Here is a 25984-nt window from a genome sequence, read left to right on the forward strand (position 1 = left end):
CTAGATGGCAGTATTGCATTTCCTAAACAGTTTAGTTAGTGGAAAATAGGAAGAATAACAGCACTCCGAAGCTCTGAAGAGCAGAATGCTGTCAGTAATGAAAGTTAAGGTAGCCTAAATAGTCATATAGTTAAAATACTATGTTTACAAAGGGGTTACCTGGAACAGAAGGCACATTCTACTTTCTTCTTGGCCATGTACATCTTTACTGCTCATGTGCATTAACAGTTGAGAATAGCACTGCTCATATTTTATATATATATTATTAATCTTCATGATATAAGTTACTTTCTCGTGATTTATAGCAATCATGAGGAGTAGTGCTTTTGTGAAAGGACTGAGTGAACCTTACCCCACTGACACAGGGATTTACAGCTTGTGTGATTTTATCACAACTGAAACAGGTAGACTTGGTTGTCTCTGTTCATGTATTAGTGGATGAGCATCCACATCACTGAGTTCTTGATCCAGAAAAGAATTTAGCTCTGTGTATGAGTAGTTCATGGCTTTAATAAGATTACTTATATGGTTAAAGTTTGACAGACACTTAAGGGCCTTTCCAGATCAGGGTCTAAAGCAATCATTGCAACTTGACTGTCTTCGTAGAGAGCCTTCATTATCAAAGGCTGAGGAACTTTGTTAGAGAAGTTACCCTGTTCTCCTTGGTTTTTGTGGTGGCTTTGGGTCAGGACTGATACTGCATGATAACTGGGCGATGCAACTAGACTCTCAGTTGTGTCCCCTGCACTAAGCCTTTAAAGCTGTGAATACAGTGGCTTCATTGAGCAAGTTGACCCTGAAAAAAATCCCGAGTTCTCTGGTGGGTCTGGCTAGCCTAATCCCCAAGTGGTGGGGCTCAGGAAGAGAACTGTGGCGGTCATGGGACCCACTACCATTGTTTTCCAAACTTTGCAGAAAAACAGTGGTGGAAAAGCAGAACTTGAGCAAAATAAACAGATTTTGGCACAGTCTGGAACAAAATAAAAGCTGGTTGTTTGCTTGGGGGTAGGCAACTCAGTCTGAGGAGATTCTCTAGCTGGAGACTGGTACTAAGTGACAGTATTGCATCCTGATCGCAGCCCAAGGCACTGAGAAGCTGCACATCTGCCTAAACTAACAAAAGGGAGAGTTCAAAAGGAACTGAGAGACACCAAGAGGATAGGAAATCAATGGAAGATCAAAGTCTCATAGATGGTTGAATTTTCAAATTTTCATGTTTTGAAAGAGAAGGGACTGGGGAAGTTTCTGTACGTATGTACTGGATTTCATTGCAGCATTCTGGAGGGGATATACTCTGACAAAAGATTGAAAGGCGAATCGTCCCTGTCCTGCAGAAAACAAAAGTTCTTCTTGCTGTAGCACAAGGACATGTGCCTAGGATGGTCATGTTTGAAGGATGTGGAAACAGAGGCAGCAATCAGGCTTATGAGTCTGATTTCCACAGGAAGTGTGGTTCCTCTGAATATTCAATTGAAAACTGTGAGGAGGCATAACTTCTTTCTGTTAAAATATAAGCTCCTATACAATCTTGTGAGCTTTTATTTTGAGAATATAATGAATGTATTTCAGCTGTCGGGTTTTTTCCTCTTGGAGCACATACAGGTAAATGTATACTTCAGCTGTAAGCAACAGTCTAAACATACATAAAATAGGAAAACCTACATGAATAAAAGTTATTTTTGTAAGAACAAGACTGCAAAATCAGGCCTAAATATGAATTATATTCTAGAGCTCAGTCATCCACTATGCGACTAGCACAGAGACAGTTACTTCCTGTTATTGAAGTCAGACTCTAATCCTGTGACTCGAATGATGTTTTTGTAACTGTCTCTAGTGTCAATTACTAGGGAATTAAACTTGTAGCCTAGCTGGAAAATTGATATTCTGATTGTCACCAGGTTTAGCGTCAAATAAGACTTGATCATCTTCATTTGTAGTTATTGCAATAGGTTTATAAACTAAAACTGCATGTCATTCTCATGCAGATCTCATTTTTGGAAAGGTTTAATTTCTGATAGCATCAAGTGATCAGTGCTAAAATTGGTCACATGTTGTTTGGTCTGGCTTTATTTTAGTTTTCCTTTTTCCCTTACCATGGAATATTTTGTCGTTTGCTGAAACTTCCAAACTTCCAATTTCCCATTTGGAAATTGATTGAACCAACATAGTTTATTTGCAGTAGAAACTGAATTTAAGTAGGTTAGACTGCATGTTTCAGGGCTGCTCTGACGCCTCCTAGGACTCACCTTTTTGATAACCCCTTCTCCCATTCTTCCATTTGTGCAAAGCTATGCTGAGATCTATGTAGTTTTTGAGCTTCATGGTTTTTTCTGTTGTAGGAATTATAGAATCATAGAATTCCAGAATGGTTTGGGTTGGAAGGGACCATAAAGATTATCTGGATCCAACACCCTGCCATGGGCAGGGACACTTCCCACTAGGCCAGGTTGTTCCAACCCCTGTCCAATCTGGCCTTGAACACTTCCAGGGATGGGGCAGCCACATCTTCTCTGAGCAATCTGTGCCAGTGCCTCACCACCTTCACAGGGAAGAATTTCTTTCTAATTTCTAGTTCAAATCTGACCTATTTCAGTATGAACCCATTATGCCTTGCCCTATCACTACAGTTCCTGATGAAGAGTCCCTCTCTGGATTCCTTGTAGGCCCCTTCACATACTGGAAGGTTCTCTGAGGTCTCCACAAAACTTTCTCTTCTCCAGGTTGAACAACCCCAACTTTTTCAGCCTGTCTTCAGGGGAGGTGGTCTAGTTCCCTTATCAACTTCATTGCCTCATTCACTGGTATGTTTCTATCTTATAACTTTTTAGTTGTTAAAAATTATTCAGTTTAGTTCTTTGATAGTGCTACTTTTCATTTTTTGAGAAGAAAGGAACTTCCAGCAGAAAGCAGACAGTTTCTGCAAAACTTCCTGAAGTTGAAATCCTGAAACTGTTTTCGTTAGAAAACAATTAACCTGATGAAATAGTCTTTTTAAAGCCCAACAAGATATTGAACTCCATCAAAGAATAGAATCGCACAGCGCATTGCTTCTTGTTGTACAACCAGCATCTTTTTAGTCAGCCTTCTAATGGCAAGTTTTCCAATGATGTCTTCTCATTTCCTCTTTCACTAAATCAGGTTGCTCCAAGCCCCCCCCCAACCTGGCCTTGAACACTTCCAGTGACAGGGCATCCACAACGTCTCTGGTCAACCTCTGCCGGTACCTCACCCTCCTCATAGTAATAAATTTCCTCCTAAATGAATACAGTGTGTTTTGTTTCAGGGTGTTGACAGACAGCTGTGATCATGAAGAATTCAATTAAAAAACCCCATATCTTTAAATCAGATCTGAATCTGTCTCATGATTGATTAATCCTCCACAACAGGCCCTGAAATAGATATGTCTCTAATGTGGATCATGTGTTTCTAATACAGTCCAAACACAGAGTGATTATCTCTTGGGTTCTATGCAGGGAAAACATTAGAAAACACTTTTTTATTGTGAGGGTGACCAAGCACTGGCACAGGTTGCCCAAGAAGATTGTGGAGTCTCTGTCCTTGGAGTTATTAAAATCTGTCAGGACATGGTCATGGACAACCTGCTCTAAGTGATTCTGCTTGACTAGAAGAGTAAGAAAAGATGATATCCAAAGGTCCCTTCAAACCTCAACCAATCTGTGATTCTGTTATCCCTATGTAAGGATACTGCAGGGAGGGAAGAGAAGACAGTTTAATAGGCAAAACAAAGGTGGGGCACTCAAGCAAAGCAAAACAACACAACAAATTCATTCGCCACTTCCCATGGGCAGGCTTTCCGTCCCCAGGAGAGCAGGTCCCATCACGTTGACTTCGGAACCACAGAATCACAGAATAAGCTGAGTTGGAAGGGACACAAAAGGATCGTCGAGTCCAACTCTCAGCCCTGCACTATCCCCGAGACTCACACCATGTGCCTGAGAGCATTTCTTGAAATCTGTCAGGCTTGGTGCTGTGATCACTTCCCTGGAGAGCCTGTTCCAGTACCCAAGCTTTTCCTAATATACAACCTAAACTTCCTCTGACACAACTTCAGGCCATTCCCTTGGGTCCTGTCACTGGTCACCACACAGAAGAGATCAGTGCCTGTCCCTCTTCTTTCCCTCATGAGGAAGTTGTAACTGCAATGAGGTCTCGCCTCAGTCTCCTCTTCTCCAGGCTGAACAGATCAAGTGACCTCAGAAGACAAGTGATATCATCCTGAACACCCCCCCTTTCCTTCTTTTTCCCCCAGGTTTATATGTTGAGCATGATGTCATATGGTATGGAATGTCTCTGTGATCAGTTGGGGTCAGATGTCCCAGTTGTGCCCCCTCCCAGCTTCTAGTGCACCCTCAGCCTCCTCACTGCTGTGGTGTTGTGAGAGGCAGAAAAGGCCCTGACACTGTACAAACCCTGCTCAGCAGTAATGAAAACATTACTGAATTATCAACATTATTTTCAGTACAAATCCAAAACACAGCCCCATATCAGCTATTTTGAAGAAAATTGCCTCTACTTCAGCAAAAACTAGCACAAAGGGATAATTGGAAATATTATTTCATTAGCCTTTTTGAATATTCTGATAGTAAAAACTAGCTCGCAACATAGTGCAATAAACCTTAATGACATGAAGTACAGGGCCATTGGATGTTTGCTAAGTAATGGAAGACATTTTTCCCAGTTGGACAAATTGAAGATTAATTGTCTTGGGGCCTCTGTAGGAGAACTGCTATCAGTGGACTTTCCAATAATAAGAAAGTTTCTCCAATATTTTGAAGGCTTAAAAATCCAATGAGTCTCTTGTTTCCCTGCTTTCCAATGACTCTCTTGTTTCCCTGCTTTCCATCTGGGATTTTATTTTTGGTGGTGTCAGGGTGGGGGGAAGGAAGAAAAGTTGTCTAAATGTTTTCTCTGCCTTCTGCTATGGTTCTTCTTTTCCTTTCAAGAAATGAATAGCATGACTCATTTCCCATGCTGTGACTTGTTCTCTTGGGCTATGTTGAAGCTTTAGAAGCCTGGCCACTGTGTCCTACAGCTTCCTTCCAGCTTGCATGCCCAGGTTTCCTACTCATAGGTGGTGGACATGGTGAGCAATTATTTCTCACTGTGATAGGGAACAGGGATGAAGTCAGAGCATGAGCATGGGTAGGGAATTTGTGATACACCCCGGGGTCACAGCTGGATCCTTGCAAGTTCACTCCTTTCTTCCTGCAATGGTTCAGAGCTCGTATTTCTGGAATGACCATGTAGACAATTCCTCTATTCGTATGCTAACACTCAGGTCAGAAAAGTCCATTTTGTATGTTCTTAATCATCACAGGTAGCAAGGTGGCTCCCAATGCCTTTCTTCTCTTGTAGCATGATATCATCAGATATAGCTGTAACACACTGCAGAATTAAGCTAGGGTGTTACCATCGCCAATTTGTCAACTGTCAGCATCTTATCTTGTTATTTTGTTTACTTTGAGTGGTATGCCTTTTGGATATTTTTAAAACAGAGAGTCTTGACTGTTGCATAAAACAATCTTAGTGGTCTTTCAATTATGAGGAATTCCTTACCCTAACTTTCCGGGGGGAACACAAGTGGACCTTCTTCCTTCTCCTACTCTCACTTCTCATTTTCAATATTTGACAAAAAAATTGTTTGGTCTTCAGAAAATCAAGATTGAAGCTCCTCTGTTCTCTTGCAGAACCCTGTTTTTCTTTTATTAGAAAACCATTACTTTTATTCTAAAAAAAAAAAAACCCAAACTTATCACAGTATGTTTTTTATCAGATATTAAAAAACAAAATTAAATGAGATTGGACTATTCTCTCTCCCCTTCCTCCCCACCCCCAAGATGTTTTCTGGCACATAAGACTTCATGTGTGACTTCAATGTGACTCTTGTATTGAAATGATGCTGTATGGTACTGACCCGTGACTATTTTATTTGCACTGTTAGAATGCCCTATTATCTATTTTTTTAAATCTATTGAGATTGCAATTTCAGTAAAGGCAACCACACAATCATATTTCTGCTGGATCTTGTGCCAATACCCTGACTTTAACACTGAAGATGATTAAAAAATATGTCTTATACTAATTTCATCCAGCTTTCAAACTTTTGTTTTTTGATTTTTTTGTTTGAGAAGGACAAGGTACTTAAATACCGAGCTTTGTATTTTATTTTTAACTTCTTTGTTCAATTGTTTTTTCCCTGACTAGACTGATCTGCTGAATTAAAATTTCAGTTCTAGCTGATATCTGGTTCATTGCAGATGTTTCAATTCCAAGCCCCCCCCCCCCACCTTGGTCTTCCTTTCCCTTACTTCACCCCTTCTCCACGGTGATATTTATCTTTGTCATCAGGTTTTGGACATTTCCTTCATCTTTCCAGTCTTTTTTCTTTTTCTTTTCCTCTCCTTCCTTCCTGTTGCTAGTCTCTGTCTCTCCCTGGGGCTCTGATATGACATAAGCCCTATAGTATATATAGACATATATAGACAGTACAAGTGCAGAACACTGTCAGGTGATCTGTAAACTCAAATGGAAGCAGGCAGCAGGGCTGGCTCTTTTCCATAGAGCCATTTCCACACTGGGGATGTTCCTTGATGTATGTGGCTGTAATGCCTGACCCTGACGTACCAGAAGAGGGCAGTTAGAATAAGTTCATTGCTAAACTGTATGGAACATGTTCTGGAAAAAACATTAAGCTGGGGAAAATGCAGCTGTGCAGCACTTTGGCGTGTGGAGCACAAGCTCTACCTGATGCCAATTCTGGTTTGTGTACATACTGTACAAACTGGGAGAGAGTACATAACACAGCGTATGGAGTACTGGATTATCACCTCCTTCAAATCTCTAGGCAGTTATTTAGCTGCATCTACTCTGTCAACTCTGTACCAGGTCATGACCAGTAACAGGATGATACCTTGCTGGAGCCAAATGTGTTGAAAACAAAGTCAATTTAATATAAGTTGAAGCAAGGAGACAGGAGAAACAGTTTAGCCAATTATGACTTTTAAGTATAATCACTTGGTGAAGACTTCAAGCTGGACAGAAGTGTGGGCAGCAGGTCAAGGGAGGGGATTCTGCCCCTCTGCTCTGCTCTGCTGAGACCGAACCTGCAGTGCTGCCTCCAGCTCTGGGGTCCCCAGCACAGGAAGGACATGGACCTGTTGGAGAGAGTCCAGAACAGGCCCGTGAAAATGACTGAGAAATGCAGGGATGGAGCACCTCTGTGATGAGGAAAGGCTGAGAGAATTGTGGTTGTTCAGCCTGGGGAAGAGAAAGTTTAGAGTGACCCAGTTGCAGCCTTCCATTACTTGGAGGGAGCCTGAAAGAAAGATGGCGAGAGACTATTTATAAGGCTATGTAGTGACAGGGCAAGGGGGAATGGATTCACACTAGCAGAGGGCAGTGTTGAAGGCGAAGAGAGCTTAATTGAAATTTCAATTGAAAAAAAAATATATGAAGACAAATTTGTATTTTAAAAAACCTTTCCTGGGAGGATGAAGGTGATGAATTTTTTAGAAGTGTGATTTTTAAGAAAACTTCTTGCTAAATACCACAGTGTGTTCTGCACACAGCACAAATACAGGAAAGATGCTGTATCTGTAAATAAGTAGACTAGCAGTAATTTATTTTTTTCATCAGTGAAGAAATATTTTACTGAGCAAATTCTCCACTTATCTATGCTTTTTGACTCTTAAGATAGCCTGCAATTCAGCTGGTATACAGGAGAAACAAAGTAGGTCCCAGAAGTACATGGCAGAACTCTACAAGATGGTGAAAAATTATCCTGCACTAGCTTGTTTTAAGAAAAGTAACAAAACCAACCTTTCTGTGTGTATCAGTAGAGCAGTTGACTTTAAAGCTGAAAACTTGCAATGGAGAGTTTGACTTTTCCTGGCTAACGTATGGCAACGTGGAGAATGAGAAAACAGGGTAAGAGATAATGTCAGAAAAGGTAAGTTACTTTGGGATGAAATATTTTTATATATGGAAAAGATACCTTTTCTCCCCCAGCAAAAAAGGAGACATTGGGGATTTTTTTTTCCTCTTAATGTTCCCCCAGCCCCTGCAACCTAATGTTGTGTCCAGTTTTGCTATTTCGCAAGAAAAATTTAATTTACAAGAACAGCCTTGTGTCTTCCTTCGGAGACTGAAAAGTTCACCTGAGGTTCTTCACATTGGACGCAGCCAGCACAGATTCATGAGAGGAAAGTCCTGCTTATCCAATTTGATTTTCTTTTGCGACAAGGTAACCCACCTAGCTGATCAAGGGAAGCTAATCAATGTAATCTTTTTGGGTTTCAGTAAAGCTTTCAATACTGAAAGTATTGATCCCTCCCAGGATCCTTCTGGACAAAATGCCCAGCACACAGCTGGATAAACACAGTATGTGGTGGGTGAGAATTGGCTCATGGGTCAAGCACAGAAGGTGACAGTGGCTGGGTTGACATCAGATTGGTGACCTGTTTCTAGTGGGGTCCCCCAAGGCTCCATCTTGGGCCCTGTGCTCTTCAGCATCTTCATAAATGACTTGGATGCAGGACTGGAAGGGACACTGAGCAAGTCTGCAGATGACACAAAACTCAGAGGAGCTGTTGACTCCCTTGAAGGCAGGAAGGGCCTGCAGAGAGACCTCAAGAAATTAGAGGACTGGACAATCACCAACCATATGAAGTTTAATTAGGGGAAGTGCTGGATTCTGCAAATGGGATGGGGCAACCCTGGATATATGTACAGACTGGGGAATGAGATGCTGGAAAGCAGTGCTGCGGAAGGGGACCTGGGAGTCCCAGTTGATGGCAAATTGAATGTGAGTCAGCAGTGCCCTCACAGCCAGGAGGGCCAACCATGCCCTGGGGGGCATCAGGCAAAGCATCACCAGCTGGTTGAGGGAGGAGATTGTCCCACTCTGCTCTGCGCTGGGGCAGCCTCACCTTGAATAATGTGTGCAGCTTTGGGGACTGCAGTACAGGTAAGATATTAAGCCATGAGAGAGTGTCCAGAGGAGGGCAATGAAGATGGTGAAGGGCCTTGAGGGGAAGCTGTGTGAGGAGTGGCTGAGGGCACTTGGTCTGTTCAACCCGGAGGAGACTGAGGGGAGACCTCACTGCAGTTACAATTTCCTCGAGAGGGGAAGAGGAGAGTCAGGCATTGATCTCTGTTTTGTTGTGACCTATGACAGAACCCAAGGGAATGGACTGAAGTTTTGTCAGGGGAGGTTTAGGTTGGATATCAAGAAAAGATTCTTCCCCCAGAGGGTGGTTGGGCACTGGAACAGGCTCCCCAGGAAGTGGTCACAGCACCAAGCCTGACAGATTTCAAGGAGCATTTGGATGCTCTCAGGCACATGGTGCAACTCTTGGGGATGGTCCTGTGTGGGGCCAGGAGTTGGACTTGATGATCCTTGCGCGTCCTTTCCAGCTTGGCAAATTCTGTGATTCTGTGATTACCCACTATAAAAATATTCTAGTTATTGATTGATAACTCTGAAACATAATGACCCCAGAGAGTGTGCAGTTTTAGGTAGGCATCACTGTGAGGGTTCTTTATGCCAAATTTTTGCACTTGTGTTACAAAGAAATGCAAGTATAGCTGGTTATTCAGATTCTATATTGAAACTTTTGGAACAGATACTATTTTTTAAGCACTTAGGGAAAGGGCTACAACATAAAAAGGGTGTCCAAGTAGATTTTTCCACCAGAGTTCATGCTGGTTTCTTGGTTTGATTTTTCTGTTTATTTGCCTTTTTTTTTTAAGCTAGTAAAGTACTTTTATAATTTGCATGACTTCCAGATCGCTCTTGTATTCCCAGAAGTAATTTTATCAGTGTGGTAGGGTAGAGAGAAAATATTTCTTTTCTCACCTTACGTATTTAGTTTTAAGACAGTTCTTATATTCAAATAGTATACTGTATTGTATATAATATTCAGTTCTTATATTCAAATATATCTGCAGATATATGTATCAAAACTGGAACAGGAGACATGCTGCTCTCCTTTCTCTAATGAATGTGTTCTGCCTTCAGCTTTACAAGGAACTTAGGTTTCTACTCATATGTAAACCAGTGTCAGTCTGTAAATTCTTTATCCACCACCAAATTTCCTGCAAGTCTCTTTTTCAAGAGATGTAAGAAGCAGCACAACTTTGCATGAAAGGTTTGTTTTTTCTAATGTTTTGCAAAGTCCACGTCAACTATCACACAAATTTATTTTTTATAAAATCTTTATTGTGGTTTAGCTCCAATTTCAGTACTGTTCTTGGATTTGTAGGTTACACCGACTCATCAACCAGAATGCCTTTCTCTGGAACACATTTTTTCAATTTCAGAGCAGAAACAGCAGTAACCTAGGTTTTTTGTTGGTTTTTTTGTTTTTTGGCAGGTCTGTCTTCATCTTTTGCAAAAAGGTTTTGTTGCACAGCTACATTCTAGAATGCATATTCAATGATGTCAAAAGATCTTTGCTTTAGACATGTTGTTACAAGCAAAAAAATTATTAGATGTGTTTGAGTCCAAATAGTTCTTAGTTCATGCATCCTCAATCCATCAGTACTTGTGTGTTTTAAGCAACTCATTTGGATGTGAGCCCAGCACACTGGCTTTATCAGAAGCATTATGTGCATATTTATACTGAGGCACATACAGTCCTTACACACAGAAGAAAAATCCTCCTGCACCGCCAAGATTGTCTTCTGTGTTACAGGACCACTGTCTAGAGCAGCTGTATTTCTGTGTTGGAAATCTGAATGTGTGTTGCTCATGCACGGATATGTCCTGAAGGAAATTACAAGGTTTGCTGTACACACAGTGAGCAGTGCTGAAGGCTTCAGACCTGCAGTACATAAGCAGAGATCAGGGAATGTGGGACATGGGTGGGCTCATCTGCGTACTTGAGGTGCATTTGCATTGCTGCTGTAGATTGAACCTCCTGCTTTGCATGCTGGAGGCACAGTTTATACACATGATCAAAACCATTTATCTAGGACTACTGAGGAAGCCTAGCTGGAGCTTCTCCTCTGCACTCCTGTGAGATGTTTGGATGTCTGGGTTGAATATATTGCATCAGGTGTTGCTAACACTGGGCTAATGCCTATTATTAAATCTACAGCTTTTATCTGTGGTGTTCAGTTATACACGAACATTTTTTTTAAGTGATTCAAAATCTGTGTGCTCATTGAGTCATAGAATTACAGAATGGCCTGGGTTGGAAGGAACCTGTTGCGATTTAAAACCAGCTGGAAATTAAGCTCCAAGCAGTTGCTTCCCTTCCTTCCACCCCCTCTGGTGAGAAAGGGAAAAAACTACAGAGATTATGGGTTGAGACGATAATTTACTAGAAAACCAGCAATGAGATAAGGAAAACAAACAGTAATAGCAACAATGCTAATAACAACAGTGTATAAAAAGGAGGGTAATTACATGCAAAAAATGCTTGCAGAAATCTGACCCACTTGATGTTACCACAGCCAGTGACACAAGACTTCCTGAGACAAAGGAGATATGGCAGATATTACCACAGATGGCATTTTTTTCCCCTGAGCCCAAGATAATGAAAAACAATGGTGGAGAAATCATCCACACCCACACTCCTCCCCCAAACCTGAGACGACAAAAACTGGCGATGGATAAACGCCCATGCTGTGCCACTCCATCACTCTGTCCATCACTTTTCTCCCCCCAGAAAAGGAACAAAATGGCCATGGTTTCACTTTGTGTTCTTCCACGCAAAGCCATGCCCCTTGGTGATGATGTGGGTGGTGTAGAACAACACCCTACACATGCCACACAGATCCAGGCTTTGTCCATCCCCTTCCCTCCCCCTCCAGCCTGGGCAACAACAAGATAATTAGTGATTATTTTTAAAGTCTCCAAATGTAATGCATTAGTGACCTGATTTAGTTTAGCTATGCATGTATTTACCCAGTTTTCTGGTCTTCCTATGTATCTGAGCTTCTGTGAAACCACTGAACAGAAGAATCTGTAAACTCAAATGTATATCTAGCTATGTCCTCAGATAATAACACTTTAAAACCTCAGTTTTGACTTAAGAGGGGGCACGATAATTCTTATCCACAATGTTGCACTCTGGTTAGGCCCTTTGCACTGAAAATATGGTTTGGATTAAATTATTATCAGGCTTTGAGCACCTGAAGAAAACTAACAGCATGTGCTTGTGTTATAACGTTTCTGTCTTCTGAGGCTGAAAAAATATGGCAACAAACAAGTTTATTGTCAATTGTATGTTTGTTTATTTTTTATCTGAGTTATGATTCATCTCTGGGATATTTGTGTTGTTTGCAACAAACTTGATTGCAGTTGTTCATGAGGAAATAATCAGGTAAAAATGTGCAGTTTGAAAGGGAAGACAAAGGTTCCTCTCAAGAAAATACTGCTTTTGGTGACGTTGACCCTACTGATAGCCAAATAGCAGTTACTTGGCTAATGGTAAGTGGAAGTTTCTTGACTTTGAAAATACAAAATGAAAATGGAGAAAACAAAACCCCTCTCCTCTTTATCAGTATTCTTAGTTTAAAGAGTCGCTGTTTAAAAGGTCATAGGACAACATACAGTTTATATTTTTCATTCACCACAGAAAAATTTATGAAATGCCAAAGGACCCTCTAGAAATCTTGTCTAAACTGTACTACCTTTTTCTCCCTGAAGCCTGTGGACAGTGGTGTTAGAGCAGTGCTGTATACTGAGTGGATTTGTGTTCAAAATCAGATAAGGCTTTTATTTGCCAAGATTATGCTTTGAAGTGGTCCCAACACCATGAATTATCTCATTAAAGGTGGTTTAGTGGGTTCTATATAGCAAACACTTGAAATTTCCTGTCATTGCAGATTAACATGCTGCTGTCTGCTACAGTCGTGCCTGTGTGCTGGCTCAGCTGGGAAGCAGAGCCAGAGCTTGGACATGGATGAGCTTGAGACACGCAGGAGGCAGTCATTGACCTGACAATATAGCAATGGGCAGGCTAGTGGAGGAGAAAACTCAGGTGTCTGTCTTCACTGGAGTTTGACGGACAGTGAGTAAATACATTTTAAGGTTGACAAGGAAATAAAGGTTCTGTTTTATGTAAAATTAAGGATTTGAAATTTTTGCTTCTGTTCTAGTTCCACACCAATGCAAAACACACAACAGATACCTAATGAGCTCACAGGAGAGAGAATTTTGCAGAACTGAAACTTGAGTCTGAGCCTTCGACTCTTTGTGTTTCACTGCCAAGTTACTGTATATTGAGTTTCTCAATAGAATTTAGAAAGAATCCCTTTAGGATTTGAAGTCTTGGTGGAAAATTTCATTGTATTGTCTACAAAATATGGAATCTTCAAGCTTAAAGCTTTTTTTTTATTTATTTATTTTTATTTTATTTTAGCTGTTAACAGTTATACCTTTTACTCTTTCAGGGTTTTCAAAAATATTAGTGAATTCTCTGATGAAATCTAATCTCCAATATGATGGAGCAGGTTACACCCAGAGGCAGGGAAGTTGCAGTCCAACAGGGTAGCTATTTTTTTCCTTTTTTTGTTTTGTCATGTGTGAAAAAAAAAAGGTTGTTAGGATACCTTCTCTGTTCTGAAGCTTGCTTCAGTGGAAATTTCAGGAACTGTGTCTGCTCTTCAATGGTCTTGTATAAAAAACCTTTAAAATCCATTTTAAAGACAATAGTAAACTTTGATAAAGAAAAACAGAGTGAGTTTTCCTCTATAGAAATGCTGTATGAATGAGAGGATATCCCTTGAGCACTTTCTTTGCAGAAACTTGCCTCAGTTTTTCTAAGACAAATAGATGCACTATATTCATTTACATCAAAAATTATCTCATCTAAAACAGAATTTATGTATCTTCCCAGCTGGGGATGCCAGATTATATCTTAATACCAGGGCAGAATGACCCACAGTGCTTCTTGTCCAGATTGATGTTCTCCGCAGTGTCCTGTCAAGTAATTTCATAGCACAGACTTTTACCCAGGGTTAATACATCCTGTGACATGTACTATCTTCCTTGAGGGTTTAACCCAAAGCTTTTGAGGGTGGCATTAAAGGTGCTGCAGTTACTTAGCATACGTTGGAAGGTTTTTCAAAAGAGAGGATGATTTGAAGATTTATGCATCCCTGAGTTTCAGCATCTGCATTACAGTAATTTTGGAGTATTTAATAAAGCAACATCAAACTTCGCATGCAGAGTGAAAATCCGAAGGAAATTTTAGGAATTTTAATTTGTAAGGAGTACTACTTAAGCACAATCTTATAAGGTCGCCTGAAATGCTTATCTATCTATGCCAAAAAGAGTGCCCAGATCTTCTATCAATATATTTTCCTACAACTCCTTAGGAGCATGTTGTGACTAGCTCAACACTTCTAGTATAAGGTTTAAATCCACTAAAAAACACAGGAAAGAAGGAGAAGTCAAACTTTCTGTCTGGAACAACAGCAAAGAATGGGATTTGGAGTTCAACATCATTTTGTATTGGATGCGTGCTAGTTTTTGTGTGATGTAGTTTGTTTCAAGCAAGGAATACCCCTCCTTCTCTCTCCCTATATATATATGTGTATATATATATATACACACACGTATATATATATATATACACATCTTTTTATTTTTTTTCTTTCCTTAGGGCTTGATCTGACACCCAATTCTTGAGATGCTGAAGATGTAACATACTGAAATAACAACAAAGATACCATTTAATTTGACTTTAATCTGGATGAAACTGAACTATTCAGTACTGGCCTTTCTCCCTCCCTCTGTCTTGCTTTTTTTTTTTTTTTTTATCGTGGGAAATACAAATTAATCTTGCCTGCTGGAAGTATCCCATGGAACAATATCAGTTTGCACTTAAGGAATATCAGTGGAACCAAAGAGGACATTGTTGCAACACAAAAATGCTGCCAAGTGTTTTATTATAGTCCATCAGATTTATTTTGATTCAGATGATAGGATAATGTAGGCAGGAGACTGGTAATTAGAACTCTGTTGAATGTTTGCATTGACTCTTAAATCCATTTGAATCAAATAAGTTGCTGCTTTAAATAAACTTTGTCCAATCTTGAGGCAAATGTTGTTTTGAGCAACAGGAAGGTAGGCAGATACTTGCCGGATGTCTTCATCGGCCTTCCTTTTTCATATCCCACGAGCCCTGAGGAAAATAGGACAGAACAGAAACCCAGTTTTCTGGCAACCCTCATTGTGAAGAGAAGGCATGAAGCCTGCTTGGTGGCCTTCTGAAAGATGGGAAAAACAGCTAGCTGATGCTCTTGCAAGGCAAAGTACACCACAGGAGAAACAGAAGCAGAAAGGAAGTCATCAACCCACTCACCTCCTGGGAAGGGTGTAGAGATAATTAGTGACTGTTTGCAGAGGACTTTTCTTTTGGAAAGAGAAATGATAAATTAAGGAAAGATGAAAAGGTTCATTTATTGACGTTGTGTACAAACGACAACTCTCCCTATGGAACCATCTGAAATCAGATAGGGATCTCTGTGTGGGTGGGAAGCAAGAATTTATAATCATTAAAGTTTTGTGCATTGCTGGGTGACCAGTGAAATGGCCAGCACTTTGTTCATGTTACTCAAATAAAGGTGAAAAATCCTCCAGTACCTGGTGGGCTGAGCTGTAGGGGTGGATTGTCAATATAACTGAGAGGGAAGCCCTGTGGTATTAACAACCCCAGCAGCAATTTTGAACACAAGAGTGGTAGAATAACCTGGGTAAAAGGGTATCTTACAGATCATCTCTTTCCAACCCCCTTACTGTAGGCAGGAACACCTTCCACTAGACCAGATTGCTCAGAGCCCCATCCAACCTGGCCTTGAGCACTTCCAGGGATGGAGCATCCAGACCTCTGGGCAACCTGTTCCAGTGCCTCACCACCCTCATAGGGAAGTTTTTATTCTTGATAGGTAATCTAAACCTACTCTCTTTCAGTTTGAAGCCATACCCTCTTTTCCTGTCACTATGTGCTTTTGTAAATAATCTCTCTCCATCTTGTAGGGTCCTTTCAGGTACTGGAAGGATGTATTCAGGGTTACATCTGCAATTTTATCCCAGAAATTGGGATGTCAGCCATAGTAGGCAGAGAGAAATTGACCTTTTCTTCCTTGGCTATGTTGTGCATGGTGCATACTATGTGCTTACCCACAGCATAAAATGCGCAGACGCAGACAATTAAATGTTGTTACCTTGAGCCTAAAGGCTGGTTAAATCAGTAAATCTCGCTTGAATGGAAACATTTTAGTCCTGTACTGCTGATAGTCTATATAAGAGAAGGATTGGAAACAGGTTTTTTTGAGAACAGAGATGCTCTCCTGTCAGTTCACATAATCAACAAATTATCTGCTATAACTGTTTTCTTTCTCTAATGAAAGCACTTAAGTGTTGGAATGGATTTCCTTGAGAGGCCATGGAATTGCAATTGTTGAGGATCTCTAGAACTTGACTGGACAAGACTGAGCAACCTGATACAAAAGTGAGGACTGCTTTCCTTAGGGCGGGACACTGGACAAGAAAACCTCCAGAGATCCATCTCAGCTTCAATTATTCTATAATTTTAAACTATGATGGAATCTGAATTAAGGATGGCATTATATGAACAACATCAAAACTTCCTTGAAATATCCATGGCTTGTGTAGATTTATTTCTCTAAAATTTATTTGAATGCTTAGAGACAGACCTATATTTAGGTATTTCAGTGAATCTAAACCTTTTATTCAGCATGGTAGTTTGGTGAAGTTAGATCACTAGCAACACTCAGCAATATCAAATTATTTTGTATCAGTGGTTTCTTTTTCCAAAGTCAGTACTTTGAAGGACACTCTGATTCAGGCCACTTGGTTCCAGCCATAAGATATCTTTTAATAACTTCTTAATGCAGTATAATACACACAATAAACTATTTTATAGGGTTTATGTATCTTCCATCCCAAGCCATTAACATCAGTGAGACCATTATAAGCCACTAGCTCTGATCTTCCACCAGCTACCAACTGAAAGGGTGATGCTGTAGCACTCTCTGACTCGTGACTTACAGAGTGATAGTATTCACACTTTAGAAAAAAATGAGTCCATTGTCCAGGATGGCCACCTTTTGTGAGTTCAAGGACATAGGGGAGTGCGAACTCTAACCCCGGACTGGTGTGCACAGAGCATACCCATGTCCTTGTGCCTGTGAGATCCTGCAACTGATCACAGTCAGCTTGGCTCTGTTTTCTCCCTGACACTATCCACGTCATCTTATTCCCGGTTTGGCTTCATCTACAAGTGAGCACTGCTACCCTCCAATGATCACAGGCAGTTCCTAGGATGTCCCTTGATTTAAACTGCAGACAGGGTTGATAAAAGGTCAGTTTAGTTTACTACAATCTAAACCATGATAGAAGTAATTGCAATGTGCAGGACTACTTATTTTTGTCTTAAGTTCCAAAGAGAATAATATGTAGCTTCAGTTGCATTGCTCCAGTAAGGAATGCTTGACCAATGCCATGTACCTGTATAACATCAGATCATCTCAGAATTGAATTTTCTTCCCATATATTTTGTTTGCACACTTTAATACCCTATATCATGTAAATTCATTGACAATGAACCTTGTTACAAGCACTGGACTCTTCTAAATGAAAAAGCCTTTTTATATCCTGTGTTCCCTTATTTGAATTTTAACCCACTACTTAAATGTAACATATTGTCTGTGTGCAATAGTGCACCATTCTGGAAGGAAAAAGTTAGAGTCATAGGATGGTTTGTGTTGTAAGAGACCTTAAAGCTCAGCTCATTCCAACCCCCGTGCAGGGAACACCTTGGCAGGGACACCTTCCACTAGACCAGGTTGCTCAGAGCCCCATCCAACCCGGCCTTGAACACTGTCAGGGATGGAGCATCCTCAGCTTCTCTGGGCAACCTGTGCCAATACTTCACAGTAAAGAATTTCTTCTGTACATCTAACCCAAACTTCCCCCCTTTTAGTCTGAACCCTCTGCCCCTTTCCCTACTGTTGCCTGAAAATCGAGAGCAGAAAAACTCCAGAAAAATTTAGTAGAGATAAAATAGAGAGCAGGTATTTAATGAAGGCCTTCTGGCACAAGGAGTGTGAAAAGGCGTGTGCCTCTCTGTCCAGGCTTTCCACAATTTATGGTCTAATCCGAGAACCCTCCGCCCCCAGATCTTCCCACCTCCACCAGGCACACCTCCCTGGAAATTGAGTTGCAGGTCAATGAGGTTTTGTATGCTTTCTAATAAATGGTGCATGTAAAGTTCCTCAGAATACCACGATTCTTAATATACAAATACAGCCATAGGTCAACATCAGCTTCACTCTTTGGGTCCTGTTTTAAACTCACTGCTAACTCTAAAATGTATGCAGAAGAGATAACGTGAATTTCTAGCTTCTTGAAGATGTTCAACCACAATAACTGTTCTGACTCTGCTGAAGACGGAGAATGTACTTCTCTTTTAGTTCAGTGCCTTGAAGAGAATACCCTATTTTTAACAAAATTTGTACTGGAAACATATTCATATCAAAAGCAAAAATGCATGACCAGCTACTGTGAGGGCAGTACCTATGTAACTAGTCAAGATGTAGTGTTTAATTTCTGCAGGATCTATCAGAAACGGCTACATTCAGTATGATCTATTTTGGTGTGTGTGTGCAAAGCCAGGTCTTCTGTACCAGAACTCTCTCTCTCTGTGTGTGTGTGTGTGTGTGTGTGTGTATTTGTGTGTGTGATTATTAGCATTTCTCTGCCGGTGTACTAAAGCACTGCACAAGGGATCTGAGACACATTACAAGTGGATTTGAATCAACACAGACTTCTTTGAAAACATAAAGAAATAAAAAATTTGAGTTGTACAAACCTAAACTAAAAGATAGAAGCTTTACCCTGCATATGTTTTCATTGGTGCTAATGAAACATTTAAATGTGTCGTATTAGATTGCCCTGATGACACAACTTTTCCCCAAGAGATCTATAAAGGCAGATGCAATCCTTTGCCAAAATCTTCCTTTCTTGCCAAGTACACTGGATCATTTCCAACAGACTGCATAAATCCAGCCATATGTAAATACAATATTTTCTGACTAACTAAAGATCAAACGAAGTTTATAAACTTATCACACATCGGTATAAACCTACTGCATTCTGTCAACTAATCCTCACAAATTCGTCACTTTTGTCAAGGTGTTGGACATTTAATGCTACTTTGTTTTGAAGTTTGGTATTTAATTACACTTAATGTTGCCAAACAGACAGAAGTGGTGACATTTTAAACACAGAACTGATTAATTAACAAATTGTTATTTTTATGGTCATCCTAAACACCCAGAATGAGTGTGGTCTAATAAACAGTACACAAGGTAATCTTTCTACAAGTAGTTACCATGGCTTTACCTAGAAGTCCATCTTTCAAGAAAACAGAATTCCAGACAATGTGGAAAGCATTCAAGCTAGAGATCTTGAAATAATTAAATATTTAATGGACTGAAATAAGGGCCAGAGGAAGGGGGAGCTCATTTGCTTTTGGTTTTCTGGAAAGCTTAATTTTGCAAAATATGCAGTATTGCTAAATATTTGGTATTGCAAGCCCTTTCTAGAGCTGATGCTTGGAAGGCATGAAACAAAGCTGTGGTCAAAACCTGCCCTTTTTTCACTGTTCCAGCTTTGCTGGGATTTACCAAATAGAACTCTTCAGAATTAATCTCAAATTTGGAAATAGGAATATATATTTTCTCACATCAGTGTAGAAACTTGAATGGTCGTAGGAAGCAACTATTGATTTGTATGGCAGAGAAAATGAAATTTATTGAAAGAATGAGATAATATATGTTTGAAGTCAGAGGTATTAAAGCAACCTGAAAAGCTGTGTGTCCATGTGATGGACTGGGAAAATTGATTTCAGAAAAAAATACCCCTTGTGAAAGTTCATCCATAGGACTGGCAATGAAACCAGTAGTCCTAATTCTCAGCTCCCATTCTGCGTGTTGGTGATGAACTGATGTTACCTCTCACATAAATGTCCCTTTCTTCTCCCTTGGCATTTAGTGTCTCAATTCTTCTTTAAAAAGCAGAGGAGCAGGAGTCACACTTGGCCAACATGTTCTTCTTCCACCCTACAGTTACATCTGATGAAACCTGAGCTCATTCAAACACAGTGGTAAAAAAAATCTCACTGAACTATCAGGATTCCACAGAATTTGCAATTTTGTCAAATTTTCAATGTCTGTACAAAGTCACAGCATTGCCCAGGTGATACTGAGACAGACACAAGCTTAGTTCGGCTCATGGACAACACTTGCAAAAAAACCCCAAAACACCCAAACATGTTAGAGTGGCCTTTAGCATTCACTAATAACCTCTCTCACCAGGACTTTTTTAAACTTTAGGTTCGTACTGGGCTAAAACAATTGTATGACTGCTTGAGAGTTGGATTGTGGGCCAAATCGACCTCTTCTGTGCAAATACATCCACCCTTTAACAGAACCCGCCCTGTGGAAGGAGGATTGAATTGTGCAGAGATGTGTGGGTGACTGCACGTATTTAACATGTTAATAAAACTTGCTTGTGGGAAGTTTGATCAAAACAATGAGTTGAGAAGAATATCTGATCTGAATTTTTCTGCCGTGAAACCATAATATCAATAGCTAGTGTACCTGTGTACCTTTGTGTTATTGTTTTTAGACCCTTACAAGTAATAACAAGTTTCCATGGCAGTTTTGAAGTTTGTTTGTATATATATGAGTAACTCATTTCAACGCTTTGCAAAACCACAAGAATATATGAATACACAATTGTGTTGCTAAAATTTTGGGTAAAAGGAATTATCAGAGCTGTGAATGGAAAGGTCATTTTGTCCTGAGAGTGAATCCAATTAAAGTCTGTGCTGAGGCTAAGGAAACTAATTGGCATGTAGATTAAAGCCAAACCCAAGCTTTTTCTGAGCATTTAAAGACAGACATGAATTTAGAGTGTTTCAGGCGATGAATTTTCCAAGTTGTGTTGGAAGGACTGTCTTAAAGTTGCATCAAATGAAAAAGGAAAAAGTCATAGCAGAAGGAGAAGGATGGGAGATTCATGGATTCATGTGGAGATTTTTTCCTGACACTGTAATTTCCAAAGCAACAACAACAAAAAGCAGCAAAAAATCACAGCCCTCATCATGAATCAATAAAAAACATATTTCCATAACATTTTTATTATTCTGATAACAACAGTTTGACATTTTTGCTTTGGCTAAGTTAAGTTTTTCCTATCTATTGCCTGCCAGAAGAAAAAAAATTCCATAATTTTCTGCCATCTACTGGCAACTGTTTATTTCTGATTATTAATGAATGTGCACTCAGGATCATTTCAGGTTGTCAATTCTGAATTTTGCTAGACAAAACAGGATAATGGTTCTCATCATGTCCAGAAAGGGTAAGTTATGACAGTAATAACACAAAATGTTTATTCTCTGGGTTTTTTTATTATGAAGTTGTTGATTGTGAAAGGTGCCACAGTGACAATCACGATGCATGACACTTTTTAAAAGGTATCTACTGTATTCAGCACAGGAACCAACCTATTCAAATTCTGATCATACAAAAGCCTTCAGATTACCTGCCAGAGAGGAGAAATCTCTCCACTGGGTCTCTCCATGACCCCCACTGGTGCTCTGTCCTTTGCATCTTAGACAAATTCAACCACGGCATTTTAGATCACGTGCTAATTGGACTATTTGCATGTAATGCCCTGGCAAGTTTTTTTAATGACTTAGATATATTTTTTTTTGAGACTGGAAAATGGCCTTCAGCCTAGTGTGTCTGACTGTGCAGGTTTATCTTTAATCTCACATGCCTGCTATTTTCACATACTCCAAATACTTCTGCATGGAAACAAAAAAATTGATGTATTTCATAGTGATTGCCATCTATTTAAATCAGGGTTTTTTTAAATTTCATTAACTCTCAGTTTATTTCTTTTATATGTGCAAGTTAGAGTTGGGATCACTCTTCTCTTGAATAACACTATAACCCACCAAGCAATAAGGAAAAAAAGTTAATTTTAATCCAAACCATTTCATTGCATTACAGTATGAATGTTTGTACCAGGACAAGAGTGAGTTGGGACTGGATTTTCCACTCCTGATGTTTCTTTAAATTGATCAAATGCTTGCCTTAGGCACTGACGAGTCCACACAGAAGAGAAAAATTGAAGTGTTGAGCTTTGGGGAAAAGAGCTCAGAGGAAGCAACAGTGGGTCAGAAATTTCCTGACATTTAAGCCAATCCATCATAAAACATAAACCAGAAAGAAAGTAAGCTTTGTTAAGTCTGATGTTTGCAGACATAGGTTCAGTTGGAGGGTCTATGGCAGTTTTGCCATTATCTAACTGGTTTGTTTACTCCAAATAACCATATTGACTCCCTTTTTGTATAACCTATACCTCAGATATGTCATGGTGATGGTACTTTTATGCCAACAGTGACTTCAGACCAAGGAAATTGTGTTATATTTGTGGAGGTTGTTTTTTTGGTTGGTTGGTTGGTTGGGATTTTTTGGTAAAATTTAATCAACAGAAAAGAACATTTTTAATGACTTGGATTTGAAAATCAGTTAATTCAAAATACCAAAGCAAAACCTGGGAGTTTACATAGTAGGCTGGGGTAATTCTCTCTCAATTAAATGGACAAAGGAAGGTGGTCATGGATTTGCAGACTGTTTGCAGGGGAGTGGTGGGTCTGGGAGGCTCCAAACTAAGCCAGAGGTAATTGGGATCAAAGTTCTTTCTTGAAAACCGTAAGAGTTTTGGGAAGGGAGCCTGGAAAATTTATAAACAGAAGATAGCTCTTATCTCAAATTTGTGAGATTTGCAATATCTCCTTCAGTAAATGGGAAAGAACAATATGCCAAACTTTAGGAGCTGAACAAAAGCCACAGACCACATAAAAGACATTAGTTGTACATGCCTTTGTAGTCACATGTAAACTATTTGTATACTGGTTGTGCACGTGCATACTATATTTATCTTTGTGAAACTTCGACTGCCTAGCCACCACATTGCTAAGCTCAGTGACTTTTGAGTGCACTCAGGCAAATGTCTCATTTCCCAATGTTCATTTTCACAACAGAGGCAGCAGAACAAAACCTAGGCTTTTACCACCCTAGTGAAAAATGACCATTTTGTGTAAACTGGTGGAGTAACAAGAGCTGCAAGAGTGAGCACACATCCTTCTTCTGCCAGCTGTGCTGCACAGACAAGAACTGTTGGTAGAAGGTATAGATATCTTTAACTGACTCATCTATTTTCTGAGTAAGCACGAGCTACAGCCTCCATACAAAAAACCTGTGAGTTAATTCAAAATACTCTCACTTTTTAAGTGCTTGTTCTATCTGTCTGATTAAGAAAGTGTCTTCTAGCAATGCTGCAAGGTGAGAGAATTTTGACTGGCCAGATTTTCTTACCTCAGGTGTTCGTTTAATGGCTAAAATGGGGCTTGTTCAAAGTTACAAAGGAAATGTGCAGATGAGCTCTTACACAGCCTAAGTGGTTTAGGAAAATGATTCCTGTCACTCCAATTGATTTTGCACTGTGAGAGATGAAGCAGCATTTCAATCAGCTCAGATGAGCAGAGCCAGTACATCACTGCCACTGAAAGACGGACCTGTCTTGCACCTCCTGTTCCCAGCCAAGCAGCTCAACCTCTTCTTAGATTGTGTGAGAACCAGTGCTGTTCACTAAATCAACTGAAAAGCAAGAATAAAGTATGTAGAAATACATTGTAATTTGATGTGATGCAAGCACTTCTGTTTCCCCTTTCCTGTTTCCACAGGTTTTATTCCGTCTTTCTCAGTAACTGTGTGCTAAAAGACACGAGAGGTTTTGTGTCTGAGTTATGTTTGCGTGAGTAAAAGTCCATATGCAGCAGGAAACTGATTCTCTTGGCCTTTACAACTACTTTTGATGCACAGCTGGGAATTTTGGTGAGTCTGGTGAATCTGGATAACTAAAACTTTTTTAAAATTTATTTTATTTCTTAAAAAAAAAGTCCATCTCTTTGCATGAGCTGCACTTCTCTTTTCATCTTGGTTTACCAAATGATTGGTGCCAACTTTGGTGCAGCGTGTCTTGTCAGATGACATGCTTTTCCTTGTGTTAGAGATGTGTTCTTCCCATGGTGTGACATCTACCTCTCTTAATCTGGGCCATTTGCTGCAAAAGAACAGGGAAACACAGACCAGAAGATACCACTGTTTATATTTGATGGTTTGAGCTGGTGATCTTATAGGTCTTTTCCAACCTAAATGATTCTATGATTCTTTTCTTGAATAAAAGAGTAAGGTTTCCTTCAGTTACCTCCTTTTTCCCTTTCAACATATCTTCTACTTTCTCTGTTTTGTATTCTGCTTTCAGAAAGATTATTTTGCAGATGGAGAGAAGTGAGTATAGATCCTGCACTGTTAACCTCAGTCCTATAAACATCTGTCAGCTATTCTCTCCCCTGATTTCCTCTAGTCAAAACCAAGTTTTTAAACATGCCTTTAATTTTCTTTGTGCTGAAGACATACTTCTAAAGGTTTTCTACAATTGTGAGGTTTAGTAACTTGTTAAAAATGAAAGTTGATATTCTCAAGTAAGCATATGTCTTCAGAAAGTGAACAGCAGAAATTTCTTCACTTCTCCAGCTCCACACATCCCTTTAATGCTGTTAAGCTCATAATAAGCAGTGATAGTAAGTACAACTTAAAATCACACCATCATTTGGTGCTACAGACTTGAAATTAGGGTTTAGGAGATCTTCCCTTTCTCTGTTCTTTTACTCTTTCTGACTGTAAGTGGTAATTGAATATTTTTTAAAAATGTAGATCACAAAATGTGATTAGATACTGATGTCTTCTTTTTTGACCTCTTCAATTGCTTTTACAAAATGTTTTAACAAAAACCAATAAACAGTTGACAGGGATGACCTAAGAGTGCCTTTGGAGAAATATATTTCCATAAAACCTTGCTAACCTTGTACCCTGTCTTGTCACTGTCTTGTCAGTATTTCCATTACAATTTATTTGCTACTGGAGGCTTAGGTCTAAGAAAAAAATGCAGTAATCTTGCCTCTTGTAAGTAGCTGGTAAATGAATACAGAATTTTGACAGATGACAATATTTTTATAGGACTCAAATTAGTAATTTTTTTTTTTGTTTGGATTCCCAGAATTGGCAAGGAGACAGATTTTTCTCCATCCTTGGACTGAAAAAATGACTTTTAAAAAAAAAAATAGTTCTGCTGTAGAAACATATGTGTGGGTAGACTTGGCATGGATCTCTTCCCCTTTAGGGATCTGAAGAAAACAAGCTTTTTCAAATACCCTTAATAACATACAGGTAAATGATAAGTTCAGGCCAAATAACTGCTAAATATGAGAAAATCAGCATATTTCTACTCCTACTACTGGCCAGAAAAAGATCAGTGATTACCCATATCCTGACAGTGATATTTTACACAGATTTCTCCACTGTTTTCAAGTGGCTAATGGCAGGATGTAGACCTTATAAAGTATTTCCTGCTGAAAAGAGCACTTTGGATTATAGTATAGGCTAAAATGTCATTTAATGAGATGGATTATGAAAGGTGGACTTCTACTTATTCAGGAGTAAGTGTAAAGTGACATGAGATATCCTGATGTTGCAAAAAACCCCTAATCTAGCATATCCCCCTGTCAGTAAAAAATCTCCTTAAATTTCAACTAGAAATTAATACAGACAGGGGTTGTGGCAATAGGGAAAAAAAGACTTAAAAGGGCAGTACATTAATATCCAAGCCTCATTTGTTTACTTTTCTGTGGACATTCCAACTGGGTTTCAAATTGCTTGTATGTACATGATGCAGAAGGATGCTAACAGCTGTGAGTGGGAAGGAGAGACTGGTGGAAAATGAGGGGGCAAAGGCTGACCTGCAACCTGTGCTGAGTGAAAGGAAGGCAGAAGACATAAGCATCTGCCA

The sequence above is a fragment of the Corapipo altera genome, unplaced genomic scaffold (assembly GCF_003945725.1).
Source record: "Corapipo altera isolate COAL_440 unplaced genomic scaffold, ASM394572v1 58, whole genome shotgun sequence".
NCBI classification, from domain to species: Eukaryota; Metazoa; Chordata; class Aves; order Passeriformes; family Pipridae; genus Corapipo; species Corapipo altera.